This window comes from Macrobrachium nipponense, chromosome 24 (genome assembly GCF_015104395.2).
Source record: "Macrobrachium nipponense isolate FS-2020 chromosome 24, ASM1510439v2, whole genome shotgun sequence".
Lineage (NCBI taxonomy): Eukaryota > Metazoa > Arthropoda > Malacostraca > Decapoda > Palaemonidae > Macrobrachium > Macrobrachium nipponense.
The window spans coordinates 33,873,460-33,891,730 of NC_061091.1; the positions used below are offsets into that span (position 1 = coordinate 33,873,460).

General features: G+C 35.9%; 1 long non-coding RNA gene across 1 annotated transcript in view; it reads right to left on the minus strand.

Moving 5' to 3' along the window:
- Positions 1-1,488: 1,488 nt before the first annotated feature.
- LOC135204140 (uncharacterized) overlaps positions 1,489-18,271 on the minus strand; it is a 321,292-nt gene continuing 304,509 nt past the window's right edge. Inside the window, exon 4 of the long non-coding RNA XR_010312111.1 lies at positions 1,489-1,545. This is a non-coding gene — a long non-coding RNA (uncharacterized LOC135204140). The remainder of the gene's footprint in view (positions 1,546-18,271) is intronic.

An 18,271-nucleotide genomic window follows, 5' to 3' on the forward strand; every position in this document is an offset into this window, starting at 1 on the left:
ACCAACGGCTTTACGTGACTTCCGAACCACGTCGAGAGTGAACTTCTATCACCAGAAGTACACATCTCTCACTCCTCAATGGAATGGCCGAGAATCGAACCCGCGACCACCGAGGTGAGAAGCAAACACCAAACCAACCACACCACTGAGGCACTTCAGGTATTTGAAATGGTCATTGAAATGCTGGCAGAGAAGGGTATGGAGGAAAGAATACAAAGAGGCGCTAATTGAGTTTTAGAGGGTTGGTTGGTGGGTGAAGATGCAGGTTCAAAGAAGCGGAGATGCAGGTGTGAAACACTGCAACAAAGAAAGACAGGGTGAGAGGGCAGGTCATATGGACCATATATGAGAGGATGTGAATTTTAACGACATTCAGTGTCTGATTCCTCCCAATGACTCACGAAAATAGAGTAAGGACTAAGTACATTGGTGGAAAGGATATGATGATCCCTTAAGTGTTCTACCTCCCTCAAATCTTAGGTTGTTATTGGTTTAAAGCCAGTGTCTTTGGATTTGAGATGGTGATGTTCATGACGAGGGTACGACAGGCAACAAATCAAGTTTGGCAAGACATTAAAATGACATTTGGATGCTTTCGTCTTTGACATCATTAAGGAACAGTAAGAACAAAATATGAATCAAAATATCTCACGGGTATCACAACAACATGGTTTTGCTTTGCCTTGTGTTTTGCATGAATCAGTACCTCTACTGCCCCATGCTTTCTTTCAATTTCCCTCATATTTTTAAACTCCCTCATGTTTCAAAAGGAGAAAAAAAGAATTTAACAAGCGTCGGAAAGGGAACGCTTGTCATCAACGAATATATCCCATATACATAATATATATTATCTATATAATAATAGATATATGTGTGTGTATATTATTATATATATATATATATATATATATATATATATATATATATATATATAATTATATATATATATATATAGTATATATATGACTGTGCAAGAAGGTCCACCTAAGCCATCGTCAAACTTGCAGAAAATGCACTTCAAATTTTCAAAAGTAAAAAAGAGTAGATGGAAAAAGAAAAAAGACCCCATATAGACTCCACTTTTCTAGCCCCGCCCCCCGCCCCCCCGCCCCCCCACCCCCCCCCCAACCCCCCAAGGGGCGTGGCTAGCCCCCCTACCCCCTCCTGATTGGCTCATGTACGTACGTGAGGCCTAAAAAGGGGCGGGACAACCCCCAAAACCCCCAAAAGGGGTGTGGCCACCCTGACCCCATATAGACCACTTGCTGGGGGGTGTGGCACCCGGACCCCATAGACTCCATATTCTGGGGGGGCGTGGCCACCCCTGACCCCAAATTGATGAACGCTTGTGCCAAGACTACTGTTAAGTTAAAAGAAATAAAAAAAAGGTCAATTTACACATAGGAATTTGATCAAACAACACAGAATCGTTTTGAATAACCTTCTCCAAAACGGGAACGCTTCACCAAACTCAATGTTAACACTCACCAAGCTCACGAAGGTGCAGGGATCCAGAAAATCCAAAACAAAAACGGTTCATGGATTCTGAAAATGTGAAAAATTTAGATTAGAATAATTAATGAGTGTCATTAATCAATGTATCAGCAGTGCAACAAAAAAACTAATCATTTATCTCTCTCTCTCTCTCTCTCTCTCTCTCTCTCTCTCTCTCTCTCTCTCAACACGCGCGCGCATACACAATTCATGGGGAAAAATTCACCTGAGTTATGATGGTGCAGAAATGAAGACAAAACTACAAATGGTGATGTTAGACCTAAGCGGGTGAAGAAATGTATTAATGGCATTGCAGTGGACGGTTGTCATCATTTAGCGCATCAGGATTATCACAAAACAGAGCAGTAAAATCCATCCTCTCTCTGACACGCTCTTGCAGGGATGTAGAAGCTAATATCAGAAAGTCGAGAAGAGGGTAGGTCATATAACCCGGGGGGAAAATTATTATATAAAGCTAAATGAATAACGATAAGGAAGGAGGGAGGCACTAAGAGTTAAAAATGAAAAAGGCAGAATTTCGACATGATTTAGGAGATCGTCCTCAGGTGTCGGTGTTTGAATCTACGAGAACCTGGGTTACCCTTGATGCTCACTCCTGCTTGACTCCTCCTTGGTGAAAGGTTAAAGAGGCACTTCTTGAAGTCTGAAAACTATGGAGATGCTATTTGTGCGTCCGTCCGTCCGCATTTTTTCTGTCCGCCCTCAGATCTTAATATCTTGACTGAGGCTAGAGGGCTGCAAATTGGTATGCTGATCATCCACCATCCAATCATCAAACATACCGAATTACAGACCCTTAGCCCGAGTAGTTTTTATCTAACTTAAGGTTAAAGTTAGCCATGGTCGTGCGATTAGCCCGCTATAGGTGCTATCAACACAAGCCACCACCGGGTCTTAGCTGGAAGTTTCATGGGCCGTGGCTGAGTTCCTTAAAGCATTATAAGTTGTACAGAAAACTCGATTGTGCCGAAGAAACTTTGCACCATTTTTTTTTACTTTTTTTTATCACTTGTTTCTCTGGATGCCTGAGTAGTCAGAAGGAGGTTGAATTAAATGTTAAGAACGCCAAAGTGACGACGGACGGACTTTTCACTGACAATGTCTAGCGAACCACTTGCCCACCCCCCAAGCTTTCCGAGCTCTCGCCGGCCGCGCAGGCTTACGCGACAGATGGAGGAAAGTTTATATTCATCCTGGATGAAGAAGTAATTAGGAAATTTCTTTGTTAAAACGAACTGGGAGGCTGCAGATAATGTAACCCGGTTTACTTATGATTTTCCCCATGTTCTGGTATAAATGTACAACGTCATCTCTCATCAAGTGACTGATCTAGAACGCTTTCAGTCACGGCGAGGTACATTTGGATACTGGATATTGCCTCGGATTTCGTTATCCACTTCCACATCTCTTACCCCAAGACACATAAACATGGCCGCTCACTCAAAAGGTTAACTCTATCCATATAATGACCTGCTGGGCACAGATTTCCGAAAAGGAAAACAGGACGGGGTAAACGGTATTTTGGTATTCGCACTTGTCTCAGGAACCTTCGGGGTGTGAAAAGTCTGAAGCCCCGTTCGCACATTCACGTATCAAGTCACGTATGCCCACGCATGAACGGAAATTGGTAGTTGGAAACCGCTTACGAAAGTACTACGAAAATATCCCGATATGCGTATTTATGATCGTGTGTATTCGGGGTGGAGTCGGGACGTCGCTACGAACTATCCCAGCATGCGGGGAGAGCCGCGATCGCTTCGACATGTTCAAATGTTACGTGCCTGCTCACGCCGTCTGTCATTTTTCTTTAGGGCACCTTGAGACATCAACCTCCCCCCAAAACCCCTCCTCACACCCAGTCCCGCCAGCGCAATCATGTTCCCCTGCAACCACAACATAGATACAAAAATTGCACACCAAAACTACACCTTTACTGAGCCTTAGACAAGGGAGGGTTTATTGCAAGGCCTCCTTCTACTCGGACATCTCCTTCATCAGCTTTAATTAAGGCAATATGTACCTTCGTCTGATGCTCCTCTTCTTGATACTTACTTCTATAGGTGTCCTCTCCTTCGGGCTCCTTAGCGGCAACTATGATTTGGAATACTATAAAATTATACTCTGCATAAAAACCTCAGTGTAAAACCGTGATAAAATTAGTGATTATAAAAAAGAAAGAATTGTTTATTTTATGCAAGTATAAAATATGTCCGTAAAGGAAATATTCCAAAACAACGGATGAGAGAACTAATGGCTCCGTTGCAGGTGTGAAAATATGGGGAAGGTAAATTTGTGGATTAGTGGTCAATGACATCACCACCTACATAAGCGTTAGGGTGCATGGTATTGTTTTGATTACGAAAGCAAGAACTTTAGGGGAGCAGCAGTATTGGTTCAGTTAGGAAAAATGGTATGTATATCATGTGCTTATCATGAATTGGTTATGTGAGAGGTTTACGAATCGAGGGAAAAGGCTGCATGTAACGTATATGGACGTAAAAATATGCTTTTAATAGAAATGATCTAGATAAAAATCAACGTGTGCTCAGCAAGTATCATGTACAGAGCAATTTGTTCAGAAATCAAAAGTTTTTGTCTCAAGTACATGCATACTCGTATGTTACAGAAACATATGCAGGTTGGAGAAAGGTCGTTTTTATGAAAAAGAGAATCTGTGACAAGATTTTGCTGTCTCCGTGGCTGTTTAATGCCTTTATGGGTGGAGTGATGCAAGAAATCATAGGAAGAACATTTGATATAGATGCAAAGTTGTTAATTGAGAATATTTATTGGTCGTCAATACAGTGTGAGTTGGAAGATACTTTCAGATAATAGGGTGCTGTGGAGAAACTGTAGAACCTGGTGAGAGTTTAGAGGTGTCTGTCAGAGGAGAGAGCTGAATGCGAGCAAAAACTTGTTGTGATGGAGACATGGAACAATAGATATCCTTTTGGGAGAAGGAAGACTGGAACCGACTATTTTTGTAGACACTTGTGAGTAAATATGATATAGTACGATACGTCACCGAACAGGTGTCCCAGAGAAGATGGCAAGGTTTGTGAAAAAGATTTAAAGAGAAGAAGAGTATCTATGACAGGTAACTTCTCAATACACGAAGGGATTGTTGAGCCAAATCTCTTTTAGGAGAATTACATATGAGTAATGTTAAGTTAAGAAAAATATAAAAAAAGGTTGTTGCTATCAAGCAGAATCATTTGCAAAGTATGAGTAGTACACTATGAAAGACTGAGAAGGGTGATTTGCGAGGGTATAAAAACAGACCACCGCCTTTTGAGGGCGCTTGGTCATATGTAGAGAATGTTAAGAGTGTAGAAATCTCAGGCGTTAGGAGGGAGAGGAACGACGCATTATGCGTAGGTACTTAAACACAGTGCTGTATGGTTTGGATAGGGGTGTGTGTGAGGGGTGGCTCTGTGGGAAGAATTAGTCTGTCTTTGTACCTCAGCTGCAATTGAGATCACTCACTGACAGTAGGAGTAATAAAGACTTTAGCAATAATGAGATTATATCAAAATTTCCCTTGATTCATTTTCTATACAAAATTACGTATATTAAGAGAATATCTACACAATTTATGCACTGTATAAAAGTTGGGGAAACTTCACAGAAAAATACCACGTCGAGAGCCAATCAAACAAACTAGCTCTGAGATATATATATTATGATCGTCCACTGATCAGCAGACAACAAACAAATACGAACGTCCACTGAACAACTGAGAACAAGCAAACCTAACTACAAGAGAACAGTGACCGTGTACCTAAACATATCCCACCTAACAGAGGAGAGAAAAAATGTGCTGTAGTTGGTGCTGAGAAACGTAGACGACCAGCTTAGAAAGACGATTATGAGTAAGTTGCCATTCACCCGGAGGAGAAGTTGTTGCAAAAACCACAGATAAATCTTCGTAAAGCTAACCAGGTAAAACGCCGAGAAGCCAAAAAAGGTCATCCAGTTGTCGTTGTCTCTGGATTACTAGATGGCAGTTGGCAGAGGGATTACGAGGGAGTTGGAGGGGCTCCGGGATTGCGGGAAGGTAATAAGCAGCTGATGGGGACGGAAGCATTTCCACAACGAAATTCACTTCTCGCAATCCTTACAAAAGCTAGTTTCTCGACAATTTGTCCAACGGAAAAGTGTTCAGACCAAGTTCAGTTATGTTTGCTTACGCGGCCAGTCGCAAATACATTCAATCATATTATTCATATTCTTATCATAACAAAAATAGATGTATTTTAAAACATAAAGTAAAATGGAAATGAAACAAGTAAAAAATGTGCCGAAGTTTCTTCGCCGCAATCCAGTGTTCTATACAGCGTATAATAGTATTCTGAAAATTTCAGCTACGGCCCATGAAACTTTCAGCGACGGCCCGGTGGTGGCCTGTGTTGTTGACACCTGTAGCGGTGTCAGACGCTTGATTATGGCTAACTTTGACCTTACATAAAATAAAAACTACTGAGGACAGAGGGCTGCAATTTGGTGTGTTTGATGATTGGAGGGTGGACGATCAACATACCAATTTGCAGCCCTTTAGCCTCAGTAGTTTTTAAAATCTGAGGGAGGACAGATAACGTGCAGACGGACAGACAAATAGCCATCACAGTAGTTCTCATTTACAGAAAACTAAAGCTTGAGAACCGTAGGTTGAGATAAGCTTTTGATACTGATATATATTGTTGTAATATTTATTCAATGCTTTGTAGATTCTTGTCAGCTTTTTTTCTTTTAAAAGTATCTGATTGTTTCATACACAGTATAGGATATTTACCTGATGTACAATGGCATACATATATACTATATATATATATATATATATATATATATATATATATATATATATATATATATATATGTGTGTGTGTGTGTGTGTGTGTGTGTGTGTGTGTGTGTATGTGTGTGTGTATGCCATTGTACATCAGGTAAATATCCTATACTGTGTATGAAACAATCAGATACTTTTAAAAGAAGATATGCTGACAAGAATCTACAAAGCATTGAATAAATATTACAACAATATATATCAGTATCAAAAGCTTATCTCAACCTTGGGTTCTCAGGTTTTAGTTGATACCTAAGAAAATGTGGAAAAATTGAAAAATGTTTCTGTTCTTGTGGTCGTCATCATTAGGATTCCATGACGACTTTTTTCAATTTTTTCAAATTTTCACACTCTAAACACAAATGTCTAGTATTATGCGTTTAACATCGTGTTGAATACTTAAGAAATTAGAATAAAATATAGATCACGGTATTCTCAAGCTCTCCTGATTTTGGCCAAGAATAACTTTGTGACTTTCTAATTCAATGTTCGAAATTGAAACAGTCGAACTATGATTAGGAAAGGAAACTCCAAAGTATGCTCCAAATAAGAACAAATGAATAACACTGGTTCAGCAAATGACACGGTAAATTTCTTTCACATCTTATATCAATGTGTCTCGCGGTCAATTCTACCTCAATTATCATTTTTTCTATACTGCGAAAGGTCAAACTATACATCTATACTAAACCTTTTTTAGGTATCATAATCCACTCTGAAAGATTCTATTAGATTTAATCTATTCGAAATTTAAAAACAAATAAATTTGGAAATTTCCAATACAACGCCTAGAAATTTGAAACACAATAGTGCCATGAACCCATCCAAGCCACACTAGCTACCTCGAGCAATGCAATAAAATATCTGATTTAGCAAACTCAACAGAGTAGATTATTTTCAGATTTTCGTCAGTAGGCCAAAAGTCAGTTTCTAGAGCAACTGGGTTACAGCATTTCAATTATAAAATAGCTTTACTATGATTACTATGTCACTCTTTTCCTCACCTCCCACAAGGACAAGAAAATGTTAGGAAAATCGTACTTCGCTTAGGCTATAACTATAGATGATTTGCTTCAAAATATCTTCAATCTACCTCGCACTGCGTTGCTATTCGATTTATTCCGATTTCCCTGTGGCAAATTTTCTTAGATTTCGAGTAATTTATCAGAAAAATTTTCCTAGATTTCGTGTAATTTACCAGAAAATTTTTCCTAGATTTCGTGTAATTTATCAAAAAATGTTTCCTAAATTTCGTGTAATTTATCAGAAAAATTTTCCTAAATTTCGCGTAATCTATCAGAAAATTTTTCCTAGATTTCGTGTAATTTACCAGAAAAATTTTCCTAGATTTCGTGTAATTTATCAGAAATGATATCTGGAACAGAAGTACAATGGAGAATGAAATGCTTTAAAACTTCCTACTTCGCATGCTATCAAACAGCGGTCGCCAACTGGTTGTCCACGGACCACCCTTAATTAAAGAAATTTGATGGTCCCCAAAAAAATTGGGACAGACAGTATTTCAATTTTCATGTTGTCCTCATCCTCTTCAGGCAACCCTGATACAATCTGCACTGGAGACAGAGAGCCCAGTGTTACCAGTCTACTATTTCTAATGCTGGATTAAGCATTTTAGGGCGACTTAGCATTAAAAATTTGGAACCAACATTTAACATGCAAAAAACACCATTATCAAGTACAATAAATTAAACATTATAAATATGAATTTATCCCGAGTGGTATACATAAAACGCAGATCAAATAAAACTGGAGTATTGTATTCCTATTGCTTCAAAGTCCAAAATACGTTTCAAAACGTTTGGGTTTGAGTCTGAGAAGGACAGTCAACGTTCCTGGCTCAGTATGAACCAGACAGCAGTGAACAAATATCAACACTAAAATGTGTAATACTTGAGTAAACTTCAAATTTTCTATTTTTTTAATAACTCAACTATAACTTTGTTATATTTAATAAGTACATTTCATATTATTAATATAAAAAACGTTCTCTATCTATTATTATATAGATGTATTTACCTTTTTTTTTATTCATATCAGTGGTCCGTCAAATTTAAAATCATACATTTAGTGGTCCAAAAACGTCAAGCGAGTCAGCCAAAATTGATAAATTTCTGACGAGCAAAAGAAATTAAAATTTGAATGATATAACCTAAGGAAGCATATCACCTAAATATCATCAATAAACAGTTCTGACATCTCGATAATCTTATGGCCTTCAGGAACTAACGCTTCTCTCTTACATGGTACTTATTTTTTTTGCAAAGATCAGCTTTCTTAAGAACTCAGTAAAGCAAATATCAGATATTTTCTGTTTTCCATTCTTAAGACTATAAACAACTTGTAAATTAGTAATGAAACGGCTCTTATTTTGTTGAGTCAAGAGAATCACAGTAGTAGTCCTAAACAATTTTAAATTTCTTGAAAGTTCTTCCAAATGAAGCAGGTAATGTACGCTTATGTAATAAGCTTCGTAAAAGCAATTTGTTTTTGTCAAACGTTCACCAAATATTTTTTTTATACGATTTGTATGATTTTTGTTTGAGCATTTCCTTCATTCATTGAGTCTATTCATTCAAATTAAGCAATTTCTCTTTCTTCTCGTTGTTTCTCGGTTTAATCTTACTCAAGTTCCTATCTGCACTGTTGCTGTAGTGAGCACTTTACAAAGAATACACAACTACAACAGCTTTTGCAGTCAGTAACCGAGTAGTCAGGCGGTCAGGCACCTCAAACAAAGTCTAGGTGTGGAGGCTTCTTGACCATTGATGGCAACATGTTGATCCTCTTGTAAACTTTTACCTTCTTCGCAAGCGTCGCGTCGTCTGTGATGGAGGCAAAGCACATCAGAGTTGTCTTCTCATGCAAGTTCAGAATTGTTGAACATTGTTTATGATCTGATATTGAGTTGTGATTTCTTCAACCTCATTTTATGGCTCACTTCAAGTTTTTTGGCTGATAAACGTAAAATTAAAATGCTAATCAGTTATGAACCACGAACAGGCACAATATTCCCAGGCTTTATGTTACATTAAGCACGACGCAGTGCATCAGTCATCTCTGGTCGATAAAAACTTACATTTCTAAAAAACCAACTTGTTATAATTATTTTTTCATAATTATTGTTAATACTATTATTGATGGTTCTTCGTATTTTACGTAAAGATTCTATTTTACTTAAAAATCATTTGCATTACTTAAAAATTTTTTTTTAGACATAATAATATCTAATCTCCTATAAGCATTAAAGATTTAAAATATCATCCTGACTTTTCATAATATTTGGATTACAGCTTCAAACTCTATTTTCACAAACTAGAACTCTCGATCAAAACTCTTTATGTCAATTACCATTTCAAAAAACTACTAGAATTACTGAGGGTTTTGTACACTAGTTTATAAAGAACCCTCTGAGCTAACTAATTGCGCGGCATACACACGCACATATGTAATACACAAACACGGACATATATATATATATATATATATATATATATATATATATATATATATATATATATATATATATATATAATATATATATATATATATATATATATATATATATATATATATATATTTACAACTTTCTTTTTATTTATATCTTATTCCTCGTCTTGAAACTTTACGCTCGGTCTCTGCTAAGAAATTTTGACTTATTCAATTGTCTTGTATACATACCTCGCAAAAGTATTTTCTCTTATTTCATATATGTATTTTTATTGGTCCGTTCGTATTCCACTTTTTCAATTTCAAATTTCTCTCTGCACGCTTTTTTCTCATTTACTTCGGTCGTTTGATTCATTTTCATGTTGTCACTCACATTTTCTCTCTGCATACTACCTTGAAATACTACAGCTGAACATTCACTCAGTTTTAAATAGGCAACTCATTCGCGGTTTTCATTATTTTCCCTGTTTCATTTTCTTTGTAGGTTTTATTCATAAATGCAACACATAAATTAAAATTCTTTTCGGTAGCAAAAGTTCTTTTTGCATTCCTAATTCTATAATTCCTTGTAATACGTAGTCACGGGAATATTAAAAAAAAAACAAAAAAACACACACACACACACACACACACACATACACACAAGGTCTGAAAAGGTTACCGAGACTTTACAATTACACTGTTACTAACCAACGGGGTTAGTCAGGAAGACAATGTAAATTGTTATATTTCAAGAAATGCGGGAAATATGCATCATGGCTGTCTCTTTCTGTATTAAAATTAATAATGCAAATTTAATTTGCTCTCTCGACTCCAACTAGTCAGATTACATAGTTGTATCAGTAAATCAGCATCTTAAGTTGGGAGTAGTGTTTAGATGCCACAAAGTCTAATTTCCATCTCAGTTATTTCAACTTCATGTTGGGTCCATTAGTCCCGGTTTTGAGTAAAGCGCTTTCACTTGCGGGGCTTCAACGTTTCTGTCTTCCTCCTCGAAAGGATCCAGTTTAATGAAAGTAATTCCTCTCAAGGTTATCCCCTATACCTTCGTTCTCTTCTCCTAATGCAAAAAAAATTCCAATCTCTGATTTTCTACGGTAATATTTCTGTCAACGTTCCAAAGTCCAATTTCCTATCAGGTGATCTCGTGCCACTTGCCAGGCCACCTACCCTCACACATTATTTGGAAGATGGCAGTTCTCGTTATCGACCCGTTCAGCAACCACTTCTTTCCCTATACTGTCAGGATGAGGATTTGACTTCTTTCTTCTAGTTACCACGATGATTAAATACACTTTCTGTTTTTGAGTAGCCTGGGTAAGGTAAAGTCATTAAGATGCCCCTCCCATTGGCCTCTGCAAATAAAAATGCGCCTTCGAGTGCACTTGATTTCAGATGCAACTTTTGACTTTGTGAAAGCACATGCATCACGATTTCCAATCAATAGTTATCATTAAATGGAGTTTCTTTCATAAGTGAACAATAGAATCATTCTGAAACTCAGAAAAGGGTTTGAATTCAAAACAGTTTATCATGGCAACAAAACATCAGAAATCATGTCTTGAAAACTTGCAGGGAAAAGAGAAAAAAAAAAACCAATAGGAGTCACATTTTGTTGGCACAAATGAGTCCATGAAACGATGACCTTAGTAACTCAAAGGATATAATATACGTATAAATCAATAATCTATTATCTCCTTAGGTCAAAGACCGGAAGGAGAGGACGAGAAAGGAATAAATATAATTGGTTTTGCTTTTCCTTGAGGTCTGAACCAAAGAGTCTTCGGCAGAGATAAGACGCTTCTCCAGGCTGCTCTTCCTCCTTCGGTGTACACGTGCCATAATCTAATCTCGTTGGGTGGATTAGTGCCACTTGAGGATCATACATAAGCCTGCTTAAGTGGAAAACCATTCCAGGGCTTCTGGATTGACATTCCTACTTGCTAAAACACATTAACAATGGAAATCGCACGGTAGCCATTGATTATAATAATAGTGATATTTCACGGGCATCGAATTCGACTTGGGCAAATGAAATTGTTCGAAAGCGAAAGTATAAAGATAATCAAAATCATCATTTTTTTTTAGTTTTTTTTTAACTTGACTGTAAACCAGGACATCTGGTCAAATAAATTGATTTCGTCTCTTAGATGTATATAAAACTATTGCAATTAATTCCGCCGAAATGCACATCCGGCAGCCCTGCCCGAAGTGATCTTATTGCTAAGTAATGAAGGAAACGGGCGAAGATGATCTCAGCAACGTCCATTCTGCCTTTCAGAGAGACAATTCCGGAAACGCTGAAGAATCCGTAGAATCATAAATTCTCGATGTGAATTCAGCCTTAAGGCACAAACATACACACAAAGGCGAGCGCGCAAATACATATACCACCGGTCAGTTCTTGCAAATGCCATCACCAAGAAAATCCGAAAGCCAGCGGTAGTAATGGCACCCCAACTAATGTAATTATTACCGTGGGATCCCTTCTTCACCGTTCCACTATACGCAACGAAGATATAATATATTATATATATTATATATATATATATATATATATATATATATATATATATATATATACACGTATATATGTCTGTGTGTTAATATTAAAGTAGACACTGATAATAATTCATCATTATTTAAGACTTTTTTCTTTTTTTTTCTTATTTTTACAAATGTTCATTGAGACGATCTAGCCAAGAAATAACTCATGACAATCTTGTGGCACCACTAGGCACTGTCTGGGGTGCCGCGTCACCCAGTTTACGAATCACTGCCCTGGAACTTCCAAGGGCAGACTTGTTGAAAACAGGAAAGGCAAGATTTTCTGGTACCAGGCATCCCCAGAAAAATAAGACGTATGGTGGATTTATATATGTATCATAATGTATATGTATATATTATATGTATGATATATATACATATATATATATTATGATAATATATATATGTATATATATATATATATATATATATATATATATATATATATATATGAATAATTATCACATCACCGTGATTCATATAAATTATTCAAGTTACAAATGTCCTTTAACATCTAATTCGCTCTACCTCGGAATTGATATATTTTCATATATGTAAACCGAAGGAGAATTTTTTAGTTTATAATAATTCCGTCCCTCATGGGATCGAACCACCGTCCAGTGAACAGTGGTTCGATCCCATGAGGGGACGAAATTGTTATCAACTAAAAATTCCCCTTCGGTTTACATATATGAAAATATATCAATTCCAAGGTCGATATATATATATATATATATATATATATATATATATATATACATATATATATATATATATATATATATATATATATATATGTGATATTAAATGAATTATAAGTATACTACACACAAATATTAACATATATGACGAATCAAATGGTCACTTTTTACCAAATACATATGTAATTGTAACAGCCACAATGCCCTCTCAACTTCTCGAATTCTTCCAACTTTTTTGGATTTGCTGTCGCTACAAAGCATTACGATCTAAGTGCAAGATATATGAAAAAATTATGATGTCCGGTAGCGGGAAACGAACCCAGGTCCCATAATCACAATGAGGTCACATTATGGGGCCAGAGTTCGTTTCCCGCTACCGGACATCATAATTTCTTCATATATCTTGCACTTGGCTCTTAAAGGACTTGGAGTGACAAGTGACAAGCGAATCCATGAAAGCTCGAAGAATTCGAGAAGTTAAGAGGGCATTGTGGCTATTACAATTACATGTATATATATATATATATATATATATTATACATATATATATATATATATATATATATATATATTTATTTACCATGATTGTTTTATATCTCTTACATAATCACTGATTTGGATTTTTACATTTGCTCTCATGTGGACAGCTTCTTTGGCCTCTTGAACAGCTTCTTCATTTTCTTTAATCCTTACATGAGCAGAGATCCAACATATTTCAATATTTCTTTTTTTTCTGCTACACAAATATTTCAACTCAGCATCTTCAGCCTTTATTTTTTCATTTACATTCAACATCCACAACTTGCTTTCCTAAGTGAAACTGTCTGTGGATGTGCGCTGTAACTTTTTTTAAATTTTTTATTTCTGTTTTTATCATCAATCATAGTCGGTGGGAGCTAATTGTTGGAATGGCGAATTAGTTGTTGCATAGTCCAAGACATCTTCTGAGTCCACCAATAATAGCTACATTAGTTTCGAAATTAAGCGAAAGAAATAATAGTAATGGCATGTTTGTCTCATGTAATCTCACAAGACGAAATGTGAGTTAGAAGACACAGCATTCCTTCATATTCTGGTTATTTCTATTAGTATTCAGTGCCTTTATCCAGCTTCAAAATACTGTTTTTCTCCTGTTCACTCATAAATCCAGGGCTAATATTTTCCATTTTGATCTTGCAATGTTTATTTATAATTTCAAACATAGAGTTATTTTCAGAGGGATTATTTGCAAGGTTTCGCCCCTTCTCTGAAGAAGGACTCTAACTGCATAGGCGTCGTCTTCATTAAAATATCACGACTTTTATATACTTATACGTTTCTGAACTATTTGTTAATGCCAACATTACTTAAAATACACTTAGCCTTAAAACTGCAATAAATGCTTTACTTTTCCAGCCTGAAATCTTTGAATGATAATTTAAACTGATAACTTGCAGAGTAAAAGAAAGATACTAATTTAACCACTAACATACTCTGGGTTCGTTCCATTTTCTCCCTTCTTACCAGATAACATGAACAAAGCCTACAGACGAATAAACCACCCTTTAACAGGAGACGCGTCCAGAGAAAGTACAATTATTATTTTACATAAGTTGTTTACAAATTGATGTAAAATACTTCGGAATGAGTGTAATGACGCAAGTGTAAAATTTATCTATGATTAAGTAAACTTTTCCAGAAGTACATTTATTATTTCCTTATATAATTCTCTACTCCTTTTTCTATAATCCTTTACTCCTTTTCCCTTAAATCAGTAATCCACCGGACATCGGAGCTATTCCCTGGCGCAATTATACCCGACAAAGTTGCAGAGGACTTCCATATTCACTAAACTTCGTATTGGCTGCCTTGCCGATAGATACGATAGATAAGAGTAATTCTTGGAATTTGAACCCGCCAATTACACCAGTGAAAGTGGTATGGAATATCAAAAGGACATACAACGCCTTTTTCTTTTCACAGTTGTGTGTATATGGTAAGGACGGATACAGACGAATCATTTCCGAAGTATAATTGTTAATGCTTTTGTGACTGGTCAAATGAAAATTTCATTAAAGGGATTTTAAATCTTCTTTCCCATCGTTATCCCTATAGTAAGGGGTCGGTTGCCTGATGCACCTTTCTTACAACATCAGGCATGGTTTATTATTTGGCAAAGGGGTTTTTACGACCGCGTGCCCTTGTTGTCATCAACCACAGTTATAGGCGGTGGGCCTTGCCTTTGACTAAAAAGTCCACCTGCAAGGTAGCAGTTTCCACAGTTATTGGCGGTCGGCTTAGCCTTTAACTAAAATGTAAGAGTGCAAGGCAGCAGTTTCCACAGTTATTGGCGGTGGGCCTAGCCTTTTACTAAAAAAGTAAGACTACAAGGCAGCAGCTGTCCTTTTAGTCGCCTTTGGCGACACGCAGGACTTACGGTGGTAGTATTTCTATACCCCTACCAAAGGGTAGATTCAAGGGATGGAATGTCAGATTCCACAATTGCTGTTATTAAAGGTATCAAAGGTACAGAGGCAACGTCTATAGTGCCATTTCAAACACCTATGCGGAAGGGTCTTTCTGAATTTTAACACAAGTCTCCCTCAACTTTAAAATACTCAAAGTAAAGAATAGTGAGAGAGAGAGAGAGAGAGAGAGAGAGAGAGAGAGAGAGAGAGAGAGAGATCAGCAGTGACAGATTATTTACAACAAAACATTTCTCCAAATTTTTTTCTCTTTAGTATTTATGGAGAATTAGGAACAGCAAACAGGCTTATATCCTTTTCTTGAAAAACTTACTTGTGTTGAACTTGATACAAATATTTCGTATATCACTAGGATGTAATTTTTGCGTAAGAAATTTTCTTTGCTTAAAATTGTTAATAACCATTTTATAATAAAAAATATACGACAGAAAGTTAAAAAGACTAAAAAAGTATAGTGTTGCTTCATTAATCACAAGTTTGTCATTGACGCTAAATGCAGAAACATGAGTATATTGTGAAACGCTGGTAATGCTCGCACTTAATGTGAAAAACCATGTAGAGAAACATTCGCTGAAGAGCAACATTACTTCTAAAAATCCAACATTCACCAATCAAGCAGAAATTGGAATATGGGCCCTGAATTTTCTTTACTTGCTAAAACAGTTTGCTAATCCATAGTAAATATTACTGTTAAAGGTGTGCAGTCACTGAAGAAGAAGAAGAAGACGAAGAAGAAGCGGGAATAATGTTTATTTCTCAAAAGTACCAACATGCTGCGTTACCCATCGCCGAACCGCCTTGTAGTAGCAGTCCAATACAGTAATCTCTCTCAAGATTAGCCGAGGGGAAGTAAATGACCCGTGAAATGGGGGATAACCAACAGCCCTACTCAATCCGGCGCCCGAAAACGCTTACAGCCAAGTCAAAATCCTTGAGATACATGGTGATATTGTGAGATTATCTAAAGGACCTTGAGCCAAACCGAAATGACGACGAAACTGTAGCAAGTTTTCGGCGTTGCCGCTTGTCCCAGATTTGATTCTTAAACCCTTGGCCTAAGTTGGGATGTAATGCAGATGCGGCAAAAACGTTGCCATATCTTCCTTACACCAGGTCGAATAGGGTAAAATGAGACGTAAGATGAGCGAAAGAACTAGAGTTTGATAGCGAGTAAAGGCTGATTTATAGTGGAAAAGAAAGCCGTAGTAAATGAAGATTTGATATTATACATTAAACTGTTTTGATAACAGGGTAGGATAAGGATAATTTAATTTCTAATCATCTAAATGAGTTATACAGATGTCCTGTATCCAGACCAGACACACTGATGAAAATGAATGATACCTTGCGATAAAAAAAAAAAATACTGTTATTGTCTCGTTACAGACTGTAAATTAAGTCGGCCTTGTCCCGGGACGGTCTTTCTTCTGGCCAGCCAGTGGGAGGGATCAAAGGGAAGGATAAGTAGGATTTTAAGACGGATTATAAGTCAGGAAGAAGTTCGGCAACAGAGCTAATAACAGCCATGTTCGGAGTCATTTTGGTTTCACTGTGGTATCCAGCGTCAGTCTAAGCCTAATCGTGTCAAGCAAGATCGGCCAAGTAATTCCAAGCAATAATTTCTCTCTCTGCACATTTACTGTTATCAGAACACACGCACACATACAAACACACACATACATGCAGGATGTTTTCCAAAACAAGCCAATAAAGCAATTGCTGAAAATTAATATTTTACGTCTCTCTCTCTCTCTCTATACATACACACACACACACACATATGTATATATATATATATATATATATGTATGTATCATATACATATATATATATATATATGTATATAGCATATACATACATATATATATATACATACATGTATATATATATAGATAGATATATAGACATTAATATTATTATATAATATATATATATATATATATAATATATATATTTATATATACTATATATATATATATATATATATATATATATATATATATATATAGATATTTATATATATGTATATATATATATATATATATATATATATATATATATATATATATATATATATATATATATATATATATAGATATATTAATATTAGATATATATATATATATACTATATATATATATATATATATATATATCTATATATATATCTATATATATATATATATAATATATATATATATATATCTATATATATATATATATATATATAATATATATATATATATATACTTTATAAAGACATGAACGAAACAACGCAGTAGAGCACTGCTAAAGGTTGGAGCCTCTGAAATGGTCGCATTAGGGAGACATAATTGGTTTTCTGAGTAAACTTACAAACAAGGCAACGTTACTGAGGGCGTTGTTTAGAGTTTAGACTACGTCAGAAGCGGTACTGGTTAAGTCATCACCTCGAGAAAATGTAGAAGCCGGACTACTGGCAATTTTGGACTTTAGGATTATTAGACTCCTTTTTTTTTTTTTTTAACGAGAAAAGAAAAAACAACTTCTAGAACCTGATATAGGAAGACCTATCGTTACCATCGTTATTTATGGCATTTATCTAAATATTTAGTGGTTAGTTTGCTTGTCTGTATTCGAAATGTTTCACAGTCCTTTTTTAATTCTTCGTCGTATCTAAATGCTTATTTGTTATCATATATTTTATGCATATTTGTTAATTGATGTATTATATCTATGATCATTATGATTAAT